Genomic DNA, 17,343 nt, shown 5'->3' on the forward strand with positions numbered 1-17,343 from the left:
ATTATTCAGTATGTTGAAATACATATTTTCTGCGAAGACCGTTTGACGCTAGGACGCATATTTATCTATACCTATAAAAAAGGATTTCTGTCTGTCTATCCCTATGTTCCTTTTAGAATCGAAAACTACTGAACCGATCGGCGTGAAAATTTGCATGTAGGGGTTTTTGGTGCCAGGGAAGGTTCTTATGATGGTTAGAGATCCCTGCCCCCACTAAGAGAGGGGGCCCCCATAAAAATCTATACCTATAAAAATGGATTTCTGTCTGTCTGCCCGAATGTTCCTTATAGAATCGAAAACTACTGAACCGATCGGCGTGAAAATTTGCATATAGGAGTTTTTGGGGTCAGGGAAAGTTCTTATGATGGTTAAAGACCCCTCTTCCCACTAAGAGGGGGGGCTCCCATACAAATGAAACTCAAATTTCTGCATAACTCCAGAACTAAACAAGCAAATGGAACAAAATATGACATGTGGGTGTTTTCGGAGACAAGAATGTTTTCTATGGTGAATTGAAGCCTCTCCCTGACTCCCCAGAAACATGCAAAACTCGAGATTGTGACAAAGGTTATCAGAGATTCACGATTTATGTACAACACAGTTTAATTTGTGGCAATACGAACTTTGTCGGGTCAGCTAGTTAAGTTATAAAATGCATGAAACAAAAATCTGCACTATTACCAGGTATTCCCAGGTATTCTCTGAAATACACATTTGGGCAGATAGAATAAATAATTTCCTACAAATTGGTATGCAAACTAATTGCAGATACTTGTAGATGGTTAATATATTCGGATTTTTCATCAGACAGTTTTTAAGTTAAAATCACTTATATCTTATTAATTAATGCATACAAAGCAAAACAGTCTTCAGCAAAAATATTCCTCTTTTATGTGCAAAATATTTTCTAGAACATCACATTGAGCTGTCTGTTGAAATAAACATGTTACAAAAAGAAATGTGATTTGAGGGGTCGTTTGTAAACAAAGTCTATTGCTGAAAATGGGTAAAAGGTATAAGTTTCATATCTTCAGAAAAATTACTTGAAATTGGTTTATCTTTAATATTTTGAAACCAAACAGATGAAAAAGTTTACTCAAAAAGTTATTACTTAAATTGTTGTTTAAGTAACGCGTAAATATTCGACAGCCCCTTCAAAATATGCATCAATTTTTTATTCAAAAAGTTGCCGAAGACCACATTGAGCTGAGACATGCCGTTTAACCGCAAATATTTTTGTCCCGAAATTTTAATTTCCGGCCCATAGTGCGTTCTATAATTTCTAAAGCATCGCGGCAGCTTGGATTCACTGCTAAAATTGGAAGAGATTTCAAGGACCCTCGCTGCTGAAAAACTATGTATTGCGCAGTAGTCCGTCCTGTATTTGAAAACTCAAATGGGCAACCCCATCAGCTCACCAGAAAATTTGAGAATTTAACGCATCCTTATGGTGCTTAGGGATTTGCCTTGGCGAGAACCTGAAAATATTCCGCCGGTCCGCATGCTGCTGTCTACTTGGTTTGGAAATTTCTTGATTGAAACCAAACCAAATCAAACTGTTAAACCAGATATTTCAAAGCGAATTTCGACAGTTTCATATGCTTGAAAATGTCTGTCTGTTATTCCCCTTTCGATTGCTGTATAAAACTTCTGTTTAAGAAGCTGACTGAAATCTGCCTTCTGGTGTAGGTTTCGACGTCTATCATAACACATTCGAACTCCACTTCTAACCGGAGACGTGTACAACTCACGGGATAGTGTTTTGGCCCTCTTGTTTCATTTATCGTCGTATTTTGCACCCTTATCTTCTTGTGGTTAAACAGTCGGACTCTGTTTTTATGTCAATCCGCGGCTGTGACTATCCCAACTAACCATTCTTAATTCGCTCGGTTTTATTTTAAATTTTATATAGTTAGTTTAGAAGTGAGACACACACAATATGCAATAGTAATTGGTTTGCAACAGATTGCAAAAACATTCGTATTTAGCACACAAAGATTTGATGTCTATGTGTTCAGCCTAATTAATTCAATCATTGTATTGTGATAGCGGCCGGCACGGCGGGCCAACCTAACCTGTTTGAACTTGTTCCGAACGGGACTGAAGCAGGAAATTACACGTTTTGTTATTTCTGCGCCTATCGGCGGCATGCAAATTCGCCGATGGTTTTGTTTCTTGATACCAGAGTCTAACAAACGCTCTGTATTGTGCCAAGTTGACTGCATACGTACGTATCAGGTGTTTTCAGAAAGCGGCCAAACTGACTGATGCGTCATTTAACGCTGACAAAGATAAGAAAGATTGACAGGAAACAGTATCGCACAAGTTCGCTACCTCGGTATTCGTTATCATATAAATCCTGTTAGGTAAACTGCGCTGATATCACTCTGATTCGCAAACAGCTTTCGGTATAAGTCCATCTAGACTTTACGGCGGTGAGCCACCGATGACACTGGGAACTTCCACTCAGCCGTAACTTAACCTGGATTCGTGGATTCTCGAAGAAAATTAACAAGCCAACGAAAGCATCCGGTCATCCACATTGCCCTCCTCCTGTGCGACAATGTACGAATGTACTGTCCCAAGGTTGCGAAGGTAGCTCGCATGGCGCGTCATTTGAGCAGCCGTAATTTCGCATATTCATCGCCGAGAGTTGATCGCGCCCCCCCCCCCCCCCACACCCACAGTTCACGCACGCACCCTGACGCGCCTGACATTTCGTGATCGTAAAATCGGCTCACATTCATCATCGCGCGAAGCGCAATGATCCGACCGACCGACCGACCAGCGGACCGTTCTTAGTTCCGGATTGTTTATTCGGTCTTCGGTGCCGATGACGTGCAAGAAGTGCACTTCTATGCACAGCATTAATTGAGTGCTTTTGTTGCGCACGAAAATGCACCACCGACCGCGTCGAGTGATAGCGGTGACCGACCGCGGCACTGTTGTTTTGCCAGTGCCATGCTCCGAAAAAGGATTTTTACCGTCTGGATCACGTTGTTCACCTCTTCAGCACCAACGATGGCCTCCGCTCAGCAACCGTCGGTTGCCGTATTTTTCGCTGCCACAGTTGCAGCAGCAAATTAATTAAAAATCATAAAGGGAGACACACGAACTTTATTCATCGACGGCTGCATCGGCGGCGGCGGCGGCTGCTGCACAGCGGCACAATCTGGATCCGCTTTGAAAAGGAAATGAAATGACGGAGCTCCCAGACAGAGCAGTATCAATTTCATATTAAAAACAACCGCCCGCAACTGCCGTGTGTCACCTACCTATCTATCTACCGACCTACCCGTCCCCAAAGGAAACGGGTTTCGCAGTTCAGCATAATAAGGATATATCGAAAAGTGACGATGCTAATTGCCGTTTTGCATCGTTTTGTACTTAAATGGTAGTCAACAACAGCAGCAAGCAGCAAGACTTCAATTTCAGATGAATTAGGGAAGTCCGGTAAAGTTCGGCGGCACGGGGCAAGTTTTCGAGAATGACTGCTGCTGACTGCACCCGATATCGAGTGAAGGTCGAGTTGATTGGTGGTTAGTTCCGCATTGGGGGGAAACATCTCGAACAAAAACCAAATATTGAAATGATCTTTTGTTAGCTTAGTTGATTATGCGCGGGTGTAAACTTCGTTTAATCAATTTTACTGTTTAGCCAAATCAACAGAATATCCTTTCTAGCGCTGAGTTTTCAACATTTTGTCGCGTTGACTGGAACTTGCAACGCATTAAAGAGCTATAGACCAGATGGATATCAAAGATCCGCCATCACAAAAAGAAGAGGACCCATCCTACTTCCTTGGGGAACCGGATGGGCTACGTTCGAATCTTGACTAAGCAAGATTGTTAGAATCCTCGTAATTGACCTGTATATGTGCTACCACCAGTCAGTGCCGTCAGTGATACGGTAAATCATTTTTTGGACCATTCTTCGCCTTTTCCACCTCTGAAATATGTTTCTTGAACCTAATCCCCAAATTGCTTCAATCCAGTTTGACCAATATAATCATATTGGAAGCATTCAATTTTGTATATCCCCGCTTTGTTGAATTTATCAATCAGGTTAGTTTTGATTTGCTTATTTCTACTCCTGTAGACAACATCCATCCGAAATTGTATTAATTTTTTACGAAGTTCAATTCAATTCTCAAAAGTTCAATATCAATTCTAATTCTCGTTGTTTTGCTTCATTACTAATTACTGCTTGCATACGGTGGAAAATATAGTAGAAGAAGGTCATCTTGTGCTTGAACAAATGGTTCGAAATACTAGGGATAACTCGCTTGATATTCGAGACAATGCAAAATATTGTTTTGCTGATCGCTCATCCGGCACAATGTTGCGAATCGAGCGTGAAGTCAACCATGCCTACTCACACGCGAAAGAGTATGAGAAACATATCGTTCAATGGTTACGCCGCACACGCAGGCGTAAAAGAAACAGCCGCCGGTGCTGTGTGCAGACATTCTGCTAGCCACACACTCGCGCACGCATATCCTCACATCGTCTTCCTGCATAGCTTATTCCCGAGTCAAAAAAAAAACTCGCGGGGAATCAGCTGCCCGTGAGGCTGATGTTGCACTAAAATACGAATTTTTTAATTTAATTTATTGTTTTACAGTCTTCGGCACAAGGCAGTACAGACTAATCGTATCTTAAAACTAATTTACATTTACAATCAAACTTTTAAATCTAGTTTTGCTAACATTAAAATCGAACACATGATTTACCTCGTTAAATAATTTACAGCAATAATGTAGAGGATTTTTCTGGCCATATTGGGTTCGATGAGCTGGAGTCCAGAGAAACGTTCGATTCCGCAGAATTCGACGAGGCACGTGCAGATTTATTTCTTCTAAGAGATAACTTTTATCGATAATTCCCATTAGCAGATCGTAAACAAGCAATCTCTGTGACGTTCGTCTTCTTTGGGCAAGCGTGCTAAGTTTTATCAACTGACAACGATTTTCGTAAGCCGAAAGGTGTATAGGGTCCTGCCAAGGCAAACGACGCAGGGCAAAACGTATGAAACAACGTTGTACTCTTTCAATTTTATTAATTTTCCCTGTGTAATACGGTGCCCACACCGGTGCTGCGTATTCCAAAATACTTCGAACTAAGGTGCAGTAAAGCGTTTAACACTAGATATACCAGACCAGTCATTTTGACTGGTCGTGCAATTTCAATTTGAAATTTCTACAACATCTAACATTTGATTTTAGAAACGATGTTATGACTTTTGTAGCTATAAGTAGAGAATACAATTTATGAACTTAACGTTACTTTATATATATTAGTAACAAATATAATTTTTGTTTTTGCCATTTATACCAGCACCAGTCTGGTGTAAGATTCTATGAAGAAATGTGGCATTTCGGGAGAACGGTGAGTCCGAAGCATGAAATTATTCAGTGAAATGCCGTTCCTAATGGTTCTTGGCCATTTTTGTAGAGTTTTGTCGAGAGTCGGTCCTTTTCGGCGGTTCTATTCTTCAGCTGACCGATTTCTCGCCGGATCTCTGAGATTGGAAGTCGAAACGCCCTTAGGCTCTCCTACGTTGACTTTTGCTCCATTTCCTTTTGCTATATCAGCAATTGAGATCCCTATCAAAGAACTGCTTCCACTCACCAACCACTATGCGCTCGTTTGTGGCCAGGTTTCCCTGCTCGTTCCTACACATATCAGGCCTCGGTGTGTAATCTTTACGAGATCGATTCACCTTCTCATAGAACTTACGCATCTCACTAGCCTGAAATAGTGGTTCTAGCTCTCCTTCTGGCGTTTTGCGGCCTCACTGATGGCCGAACGTATCCTGCTACATTTATTTTCGAGGGTCGAAACACCTGGCCACAGAGGAAGGCGCATAGTATGCGCGTAGTTCTCATCACATTCCGGGTTGTCTAATTATCGATTGTTCAACCGGGGGTGGCTTTGTCGTGAGGTATATACCGTCCATAATTTTGAGCGCACGTGTACTGCTACTAGGTAATGATCTGAGCCGATATCCGTACACCGTAGGGAGCGTACGTTGGTGATGTTCGAGAAAACCCGACCTCCCATGAGATGTCGATTATGTTTAATGTTAGTTGGTCAGGTGATCTCCTGGTGGTTTTGTAGATCTATGTGGGGAAAGAATGTGTTTCAGATCCCCAGACCTCGGAAAGCTGCAAAGTTGATGCATCGCTGACCGTTATCACTATACATTGCTTCCTTGTCGATCTGATCGTTCATGTCCCTATGGCGAGCACTCGAGCAGCTATCGTATGTTGCCTCCAGCTGGACATAGAATGCTTTTTTATCGTCGTCGGGCCTACCTTCGTGTGGCCAGAGCACGTTTATGAGGGTGTAGTTGAAGAAGCGGCCTGTTATCCTCAATACACATATCCTCTCCCGATCCTGCATTCTGCCTCTCACTACGAAGCCCGTTCCCAGCTCGTTGGTTGCTCCACCGTTCTGGCAAAATTGGGCTTTGCCGCCACGGATCCCCCAAACTTCCCGCCTTTGCGTCAGATCTCCTGTAGTGCCAAGATGTCGAACTTTTGCGGTTCTAACTGAACGAGCAACATTCTGTCGCCATCCACGAAATTTGGTTTTACAGTTCCAGGTAGGAAACATCCATTTCAAATCCTTGTTTCATCGCCTGTCCATGCTAAATGTTTCGAGTTGAATTTTCGTAATTTTTCGTAATATTTTAAATATAAAAAGCTTGCCTTACTAGGGCTATGCTGCCGAGTCTCATGATGGGGCTGCCATCGTATAGTTCCGAGACAAGACAGTGCCTCCTTGCCTGTCGGTATACGACCTTAGTTACCACCAGGGTTGGTTACCACATCTCCGCTAAGATTGCTCGTATTCCGGTATTGCAGTGCGCCACCAGCCTCACGAGCAGTTGATTTCCCGCGATTTTTTTGACACGGGAATAAGCTATGCATGCAGACGATGTGAGGATGTGTGTGCGCGAGTGTGTGGGTAGCAGAATGTCTGCACACAGCACCGGCGGCTGTTCCTTTCAAGCCTGCGTGTGCGGCATAAACGTTGAATGCTATGTTTCTCATACTCTCGTGTGTGAATAGGCATGGTTGACTTCTCGCTCGATTCGCAACGTTGAAATCAAGTTCAAGATTTACTGCTTATTTCTGAAGAAAGCTACAGCTTTTCTGATGTGCCCTTTATGAGGTTTTACATAACATTTTTCACAGTAACTTTTCGCACTGCTGCAGACGACATTTTCTTAAAATTTTCAACGGAATTAGCTTCTCTACCATCCTTCTTGAGATGCCTTTTGATTGAGATTGCTGTTTTCTTAGCCATTGATCGCGCCCGTTGCGAAATACGAAGAACCATACAATCCACACGAGCAGATTTTTGCTTGGCATACTAAGACCTTGCTTCTAAACTTCTCTGTTCTGATGTATCATACGTCATCAGGAAAACTTCTCCCTTGTACAGCATAACATTTTGCGGACCGAAAGTGTACTTGTGTCCAATTTGACGTACGTTTCGTCGTCCATCAAAACTCTTCGATCGAATTTTTCCAGAAAAATACAAGGTCCGTGACCTTTTTTTGAGAAAATATTCTGCGCAGAAGTCCTTTTGAGTGCTCTTTGTTTTTTTGTAGATTCAGATAGCGCTTCTTAATATTTTGCACAGTGCCAATGCTTATGCTCAAGTTTTTGGCAATATCACGTCAATTAATGCAAATATCAATCTGCGTGTCGACATGCTAATACAACATGCTCTTGAAATTTACACTTATTTAGACATTCACAAGCTGTGTTGCTAAAAAAAGCATTTTATATACACACTGAAATAGTTTTCATAATTCATTCGTTAAGAATTAACCTTGAACTATTGAATAACAAATATCCACTTTATAAAATGAACAATCCTTAAATCGAGTCGGCCAGTTACTTAAACCATTCTTTTTGGCCATAACTCAGGAATGAAAAATTTTCCACAAAAGCCGTAGCAGTTAAAAATTTAATAACAAAACCTTTTCCAGGTAATGTTTTGGAAATTTTCTATAAGAGAAGGCAAAAGTGCGAATAGTTTTATTTGTACTTTTATCAGTCGAGATCCGGAGTGGCTCTTTCCGTATCAAGAATTCCACTCCATTGTACTCGGTCCTGGGCTAGTCGACGCCAATTCGTTGAGCGTCTCGACACACGCAAGTCGGCTTCAACCTGGTCGAGCCATCCACGTTGAACCTCTCGATTCCTGGTGCCGGTAGGGTTCTTGAAGAAAACGGGATTTCACTGCACAGTCATCCGGCGTCATTGCGACGTGGCCGGTCCACCGTAGTTTCCCAACTTCCGCCAGGTGGGAATCTCTCCAAACAGTGCCTGTAGCTCGTGATTCTTACGCCTCCGTCACTCTCCGCTTTCCGTTTGTAATCCGCAAAGAATAGTCCGCATCACCTCCCGTTGAAATACGGCTAGTGCACGTATGTCTTCCGTAAGCAAAGTTACTGTCTCAAGCCCGTAGAGGACTACCGGCCTGATTAGCGTTTCGTACATCGTCAGCTTTGTGTGGCGGCGGCGTATGCTGCTGGATCGAAGCGTCTTGCGGAGGAAAAAGTAGGCTCGATTTCCAATTAGAATGCATCGTTGGATCTCCTTATTCCTATTATGGTCGGCGGTGACCAGAGATCCCAAATATACGAACTCGATCAACCACTTCCAGTTCATCGCCGTCAATAGTCACTGTCCGTGGGAGGCAAACGTTGCTTTCTGTGGAGCCTCTTCCTACCATGCACTTGGTTTTCGACGGATTGATTTGTAACCCTATCCTCCTATCCTAGCCTCCGTTTTTAGTCTGGCGCAGATTGCCTCCGCCGTCCCATGGTTTCTAGTAATGAAGTCAAGGTCGTCTGCAAAGACTATGAATTGGCTACTCTTGCTGAAGATGGTTTCTCTCGTTTCGATGCCCGCTCGCCGGATCACACCTTCAATAGTGATCTTGAATAACATACAGGGGGTCCATCCCCTTGTCGCAGCCCTCTATGCGACTTGAAAGGACTCGAGAGTGTCCCCGAAACGCACACGTTCGTAGCACATCACTCACTCCAGAGTAGCTTTGATCGGCCGCGTTAGGTTGTCCGGAAAACCGTACTCGTGGATTATCTACCATAGCTGTTTGCGTTCAACTGTATCGTATGCTGCTCTGAAATCCACGAAAATATGATGCGTGGGCAGGTTGTTCTCTTCAATTGTAACTGGTAATGTTTGACAGGGCAGTGTTTGGAGAAATTTATCAAGAAGTTTGATGTTCACCCGACGTTTCAACACTTTGTTGGTGTCTTTTTCAACGGGTACTATGGTAAAATACATTTATAATGTTATTTTTAAGTTGCTTACATAGATTTCCATTTGCTTACATATCAGTTAGTCTTTTGTTTTGTTCTTAGGAGTGTACATATTACGGTCATGGAGGGAACCGGAGGGAAATATTTGTTTTAATAGTGCGCTGTATTCTTGATATTGTCCTGTTTCTCTTACTTTGAATAATTAAAAAATTTCAAAAAGTTTTTCCTGCTTTGAACTGTACTGCGGAGCACTAAGCGCTTCTTTACAAAGGGTTTCTAATGATTGAAATATTTCAGTTTAGCTGTTGGGCCTTTCCAATCTATTACTGTACTTATTCTTTAGTGTATGTAAGATTGCTGCGTAGGTAGTATTCAGACCTTCTACATCTACACATTTGTTTACGGTGTTTGGGGTGCTTGTGATGTGACACATTTCTAGAAATGGTACTGTGTGTGATCGCTGGCTGTGATCTACTATGGACGTTTGGCTTAGATTGAATCTGTGGTTGTGTGTGATGCAATGTTCTAATAGGGCTGTCTTTTCTCCTAGTGACCTGATGTCAAAACTGGTATTTGTGTGACTCATTAGTGCAGCTTCCAATTTGTTTACATTCGACTGATGGCCAGAAATTCTAGTTTTTAGCTTGTTTTTCGTCATTCCAATGGTGCAACTATCACAGAGGACACGGAAGAGAGAAGACACGAAGAGAATCTCACATTGTCAGATACGTCGAAATGAAAAAGTCCCCGAGAAGTGGTTATTCTTACGGACTTAAAGGAGCAAATTTTTGATATTTACCAACTAGCAAAGCAAAGCAAAGCCTAGGTGCTACACTCCGTTATCGAAACTTGACCTTCTGTTTTTATACGACAGACTTCGCAGCCAGCTGTTAGAGTACAGGACAATTGCAGGGCCAGTTGCTACGATCCTATTGACTGTAACTCTCCCAGCCGAGATTCGAACATGCGACGACTGGCTTATTAGGCCAGCATCATACCTTATTTACCAACTATATCAGCCAAATACAAGACCATATTTGATGTGAGTTTTTCGATCTCCATAACACAGTTTGATATTGTTTTGCCTTTCGCGTCTGCTCGGGACGTCTGTACAGCCAGTCTCTTCAAATAGCCTACCTCAGGTTATCACCAGCAGAGGAAAGGAGCAACCATAGTGGCGACAGTTGATTACACCAGCACATTCTCGTTAACCGACATTCTCTCGTTAACCGAAAAGAACAGTTAATCCGCCCCTTCGTCGCGACTGGCTGTGCTACCAGCAGCACTCGGTCATATTTCAACCTGTTCGATCCCGTCGTGCGGTTCCCGCTGGATCGCTGCTGGTGCTGCTGCTACTACTGCTGCTGCTGGACGCCAGTTAATCACGATCGTCAAGGTCGTTCGCCTTTTAGACTTTCCATCCTGCTCGTGTCGTGGTGCGAGAAAGAAGAACTGTGCGAACATGTTCGCATCCCGACCGAGACCGACCGTCCGGCCGGTCGGAGAAAGAGATCTTCAGCTCCAAGGTCGATCAACCGAGTAGCAGCGAAGCAGCAGCAATTTGCGGGATTGAAAGGCGAAGAAGTTTAATGCAAACTATCGCAGACAGACGCAGTGAAATGAGTGGAAAGGAAGCAAAGAAAGGGAGAAATAATAGCCACGAGGGATTAGTTCTGCCATTTCTTTTCCGGCACTGTACACTTACCCCTCGTGCGGCCGCTTCGTCTCGACGGGGCCCGCGGGAACATGACGGCGAAAGAACGTTTTATTGATTACTGGATGCCACGAATACAAAGAGCAATCAGCAAAGCAAGTAAAAGCCAGGAAAAAATGCAGAGAAACGAATGCGAAAGCAACCACAACAACACGGGAAAGGAAAAATCGAGTTTTTATTATTTTCGGGCGATTCTTACCCAACCAATTCTGCCAAGGTCATTTAACATTCTCAACGACCTTCCTCTGCTCCCCCTGTTTTCTTGGATCTGTACAATTGCTTTTGGAACCAGAACCACGAGTAGGACTGGATTGGACTGGTGGATGGTCGGTCGGTGGTGCAGCGAAATGTGTATCAGTTTCAAGTGGTGAACACGCCGCGGGAACACAACGAAAACTCCATTTTTGGACCGTGCGGTGAAACCGGGAATCGGGGATGACACCGCGCATAAAAGCACGACTTTCGCGAGCGCGAGAACACAAAAAAAAAGTTCGTTACAAACTGACGACGGACGGCGGCGGTTAGAACATTCCACAGATGATGATGTAATAAAACACACCGTGTTCGTCGTCGTCGTCGTTAGTTGTCGTCGCTTGCTGAGAACAGAACAGCAATCGCAAATATTTCGAATTCGTCAACGGGTAACGAATTTTTTCGATCAACGGCCGATCAACTGTCGTCCGACGAGTCCCCGAGTGTGCGGTTGTGTTGGTGGCATCGTGCAATCGACCGTGAAATCGCGCATGAATCGTTCCGCCAACCGACCGACTGATGATGCGAGCTCTCGGCTCGCAGCTAAACGATTATGAAGATGATCATCGCCGCGCGTTGTTAGAGGCTCTTCTTTTTTTCGGCTGTCTTCTCCGCCTCATCTCTTGTAAGATCTTGTAGATAAGCCGGTTGAGACCGGATAAAGACGAAATTGTGTGGGCTTTTTCTCCACCAATCGAAATCGAAACATGTCTAATGCTAGAGAGATCATCCGGTATTTATTAGATTGTAGCGAACCGATAAGCCGAGAGGCTATTTGGATGTGAATGAAGATGGGACACACTCGTTTCGGTGTCTTCTTGGAAGGACATCAGGATGAACATGTTTGGGTTAAATGGAAACGATCGATTTAGATAAAGCCAGTCTGATCTTTGGACTAGTTTCTTTTCAGAAGCCTTCTTCTACCTGCGGGGGGTCACCTCAATCGATGAAAGTTATCTTTGTTTTGAATCTTTTATTCTGATTAATTAACCTCGTAAATTTTGTCACCGAAATAAAAACAGAAAAGGAAATTGAGTTCTCTGTTTTACAAAATGCCACACCTTTCTTCGTTTTACGTGTTCCAATATTAAAAGAAATTAATAAATTTTTTAATTTTTTTAATGGCCCACCACTACCCCCATACCAAAAAGCTCAAAGGACGAGCCCCCTGGTAATGGACTCATCTTATAAAAAAGAAAGCAAATAATGAACAAAAAAACCGAGCGTGTAATTTATTGGTGTGTTTGGAAGTGATGTATACTTGACAAAGCTAACATCAAAAAGGGATTCCTAAAGAATCTGACTAAAGAAAAGACATTGGAGCTCAGTCACTCGCGGTCTCATGTCATCATTAAACCTGATTTGCTCAACGATGATTGTTGTGCGTGACTCTGTTCAAAGTTGCTAGGAAAAGTTCGAACAATATTTTTTCGAGTTCAACATTTAGGCGATTTTATGAACTGTACGATACAAATTTGATTGCCTGGTGTTTTCGTTAGGCAGCACGGATCGATTTCGTGATGTTACGATGATATTTGTTGCCGTTTGCTTGCAGTCATTATTTTCAGTCGCGTTCATCGACTGATACTCCGCAAGTTTTCGAGCAAAAGATTCAGAAGGTTTCATCGAGATTCATGCGCACTTGGTTTCGACGAACTGAAAATGAGTTACCTATCACTTCTTTAGTCAGATTCTTTAGGGATTCCCAGTGAAAGTTCATTCCTTTGAAGGGATCCCAAAAGACTAAATAAACAGACACAAATATAATTAACAAGTTAACTAGACATTTATAGAGTGTATTTTATGAAAATTATCTTGTGGTTGATACGAAACTAAATTATGAAAGTATTGATTTTAGATTTGAAATACTGTTTCAATCTTTTTTTGAATAGCAATCTATTGTTGATTAGTTTAAAGTGTTGTGGTATTTTATTATACGCATAAGGACCATAAGAAGATATTCGAGTTTGACCAAGGGTACTGAGGGCTCGAGATCTTCCCAAGTTCTTTGCATACCATGTGTTGTGGTCATGATTTCTTGCCGGCAGAATAATATTATGATGCATGTTTGAATTTTTCTGAACATCGTAGATAAATAAACTGGATTGCAACTCGCGCAACCCTAGTATTGGTAAGGCATTATGCATGAAGTTTTTGTATAAGTCGAGCGTTGAGTAAAACTGTGGTAATCTATAAATTATTTTAAGACATCTGAGACTTAAGATTGGATTTGCAGGCTTGGCCCCAAACAACGACTAGATACTGCAGGTGAGAATGAATGCACCCAAAATAAGATTTGATCAATGCATGCCGCGGAACAAACGGTCTGACTCGATACAATAGCCCACAAAGAGATGATAGTCTTCGGTGAATATGATCTGTATGGCTTCCCCAAGAAAGCGTAGGGTCTAAAACCAAGCCGAGATATTTGAAAGTTTGTACTTCGTCAATAGCTATCTGACCAACAGACGGATTTATGTTTGCGTAAATTTTTTTCCTCGGCGAGCGGAACAACATGTATTTAGTTTTTCCCAAATTCAAAGAGAGAAGATTAGAGTCGAAAAACTGTATAAGGATTTTCAAATCATCATTTATATCAGAAATAATAGTGGAAGCATTACTAGAACATTGCTGTGTCATCCGCGAATAGTCTTGGTATTCCTTTAAGAGGTAGGTTTCCCAGGTCGTTTATGTAGATGAGGAATAAGAGTGGCCCGATATCGCTACCTTGTGGGACACCAATATTAGATGTTTGCAGAGAACTTCGCGAGTCCTCAATGGCTACATATTGTCGTCTATTCTGCAGATAGCTTCGTATAATGTCATTTGCTAGGCCCCGTATCCCATAAGATTCTAACTTTTGAAGTAGGATACGGTGATCCAATGTATCGAACGCTTTCTCTAGATCGATAAATAGCCTACCAACAATAAATTTATTATCAATGTTACCTAACAAAAGTTCAACTAGTTCCACTATGGCTGTCGAAGTGCTACAACCTTTACTAAATCCATATTGAAATTTATATAATACTAGCTGACCCGACAAACTTCGTATTGCCACAAATTAACCTGTGTTGTACATAAATCATGAATCTCGGATGATCTTTGTCACAATCTCGAGTTTTGCAAGTTTCTGAGGAGTTCAACCTTAGATGATTCATTTTGGCAGTTACGTAACTATGAAAGCATCCCAGGTAACCAATAAGCATCATTAATGCTATTCAAGTGTAGGCCAATAAGCATTTAAGTCGCCTTAAATGCTACTTAAATGCTATTTTGGCAAAATATACAGCTACTTTACTGATAACCTTCTTATAGTGCTGACAATGCTAATTTACAGCTAATTACCGATACGAAGAATTTGAATACAATTTTGGATGCCAATTTGCAACACCTATGCATTTCAAAAGCTAATATACAACAACGTGCAGCATAAAATGCCAGATACGCCGTTTTGTTGCTTATGTTAATGCTTATTAGTTACCAGGAATGGGTAGTTTAATATACAAATTTGCAATTTTCCCTCACAGTAAAGTAGAAAACTCCCCTGTCCCCTCATTGCATAGCCAGAAAGCGGATAGTAATATTCGCCATGATTGTACAACATTTCGCCGAACATCATTTTGCGAAAAGCCTTAAGCGCAATGTACCATTTCACGGAAAACTTTTTTGTGGAAAGTACCATTTCGCGATCCTCTCCTTACTCGTTGTCGCTAGTTCCAGGACACCCAGGTAGATCTAGGAAAACAAATAAACCTAGACAGTAGTGATTTCTGCGGGGAGTTGCCTCCCCACAGTGGGCGGCGCTTCCGACGGTGGGTCGCCGGCAACACTCGCGGTCGTGTCGTCCTGAATGATCTCGTTTTACTATAGATAGTTTTTGTAGTCTTGTTATTGACTAATGTTTTATGGAAGAATTTCTCGAGTTCGATTAGTTTTTGAGTTTCGCAAAAATTTCTGTTTTATTTGTATGACAGTCCACATCCCCCTACCACAGGGGTGAGAGGTCTCTAACTATCATAAAATAAATTCAAGACTCCAAAATCTCTCACATGCCAAATTTGGTTCCATTTGCTTGATTAGTTCTAGAGTTATGAGGAAAATTGTATTTCGTTTGTATGGGAGCCCCCCCTCCTAAAAAGGCAAGGGGTCCTAATTCATCATAGAAAAAATGGTTGCCTCCAAAAACACCCACATGCCAAATATGGTTCCATTTGCTCGAGTTATTAGGAAATTTGTATTTCATTTGTGTAGAAGCCCCCCTCTTAAAGTGGGGAGGGGTCCTAATTCACCATAGAAAATATTCTTGCCCTCGAAAACTTTCACATGTCAAATTTGGTTCCATTTGCTTGATTAGTTCTCGAGTTATGAGGAAATTTGTATTTCATTTGTATAGGAGCCCCCCCTCCTAAAGTGGGGAGGGGTCCCAATTCATCATAGAAAAAAAATTTGTCTCCAAAAACACCCACGTGCCAAATTTTGTTCCATTTGCTTGATTATTTCTCGAATTATGAGGAAATTTGTATTTCATTTGTGTAGAAACCCCCCTCTTAATGTGGAGAGGGGTCCTAATTCACCATAGAAAATATTTTTGCCTCCGAAAACCTCCACATGCCAAATTTGGTTCTATTTGCTTGATTAGTTCTCGAGTTATGAGGAATTTTTATTTCATTTGTGCAGGAGCCCCCCTTCCTAAAGTGCGGAGGGGTCCTAAATCATCATAGCAAAAATTCTTGCCTCCGAAAACACCTACATGCCAAATTTGGTTCCATTTGCTTGCTTAGTTCTCGAGTTATGAGGAAATTTGTATTTCGGTTGTATAGGAGCCCCCCTCTTAAAGTGGGGAGGGGTTCTAATTCACCATAGAAAATATTCTTGCCCTCGAAAACTTTCACATGCCAAATATGGTTCCATTTGCTTGATTAGTTCTCGAGTTATGAGGAAATTCGTATTTCATTTGTATGGGAGCCCCCCTTCTTAAAGTGGGTAGGGGTCCTAATTCATCATAGAAAAAAATTTTGTCTCCAAAAACACCCACGTGCCAAATTTTGTTCCATTTGCTTGATTAGTTCTTGAGTTATGAAGAAATTTGTATTTCGTTTGTATGGGAGCCCCCCCTCCTAAAATGGCAAGGGGTCCTAATTCATCATAGAAAAAATTATTGCCTCCAAAAACACCCACATGCCAAATATGGTTCCATTTGCTTGATTATTTCTCGAATTATGAGGAAATTTGTATTTCATTTGTGTAGAAACCCTCCTCTTAATGTGGAGAGGGGTCCTAATTCACCATAGAAAATATTTTTGCCTCCGAAAACCTCCACATGCCAAATTTGGTTCTATTTGCTTGATTAGCTCTCGAGTTATGAGGAAATTTTTATTTCATTTGTACGGAAGCGCCCCCTCTTAAAGGGGAGAGGAGTCACAATTCCCCTTCTAAAGTGGGGAGGGGTCCCAATTTACCATAGAATAAATTCTTGTCACCAAAAACACCCACATGCCAAATTTTGCTCTATTTGCTTGATTAGTTCTCGAGTTATGTAGAAATTTGTGTTTCATTTGTATGGGAGCCCCCCCCCTCTTAGTGTGGGGAGGGGTCTCTAACCATCACTAAAACCTTCCCTGGCCCCAAAAACCTCTACATGCAAATTTTCACGCCGATTGGTTCAGTAGTTTTTGATTCTATAAGGAACATCCCGACAGACAAAAATCCATTTTTATATATAAGATATTAAGCTAATTCAAAAATTTTACTGATCTGTTGACCAACAGCTTTTCGAAGACTTTACTAAAAACGGAAAGAGTCGAAATTGGTCGAAAATTACTCGGATCTATCGCCTGATTTAAACACAGGTGTAACCCTCGCAATTTTGATGCAATCACGATATATACCTGGCTCTATTATTTTATTAAAGAGAAAAGCGAGAATATTAGAAAATTTCGTAGCATTGCTTTATCTGGACCGCAGCTTTTATTCGCGTTCAGTTCGTTTATTATCTCGGTGACTTCAATCACATTTGCAGATCGCAGAAAGATAGTTTGATCTATCCGATTGACATTGTGTATAGGATT

The 17,343-nt window shown here is 41.8% G+C and overlaps 1 protein-coding gene across 1 annotated transcript in view; it reads right to left on the bottom strand.

Moving 5' to 3' along the window:
• Positions 1 to 17,343, bottom strand: part of LOC128732838 (serine/threonine-protein kinase 17A) — a 325,763-nt gene that overhangs the window by 294,338 nt on the left and 14,082 nt on the right. The gene's annotated exons all lie outside the window — the stretch shown is intronic.

The sequence above is a fragment of the Sabethes cyaneus genome, chromosome 1 (assembly GCF_943734655.1).
Source record: "Sabethes cyaneus chromosome 1, idSabCyanKW18_F2, whole genome shotgun sequence".
Lineage (NCBI taxonomy): Eukaryota > Metazoa > Arthropoda > Insecta > Diptera > Culicidae > Sabethes > Sabethes cyaneus.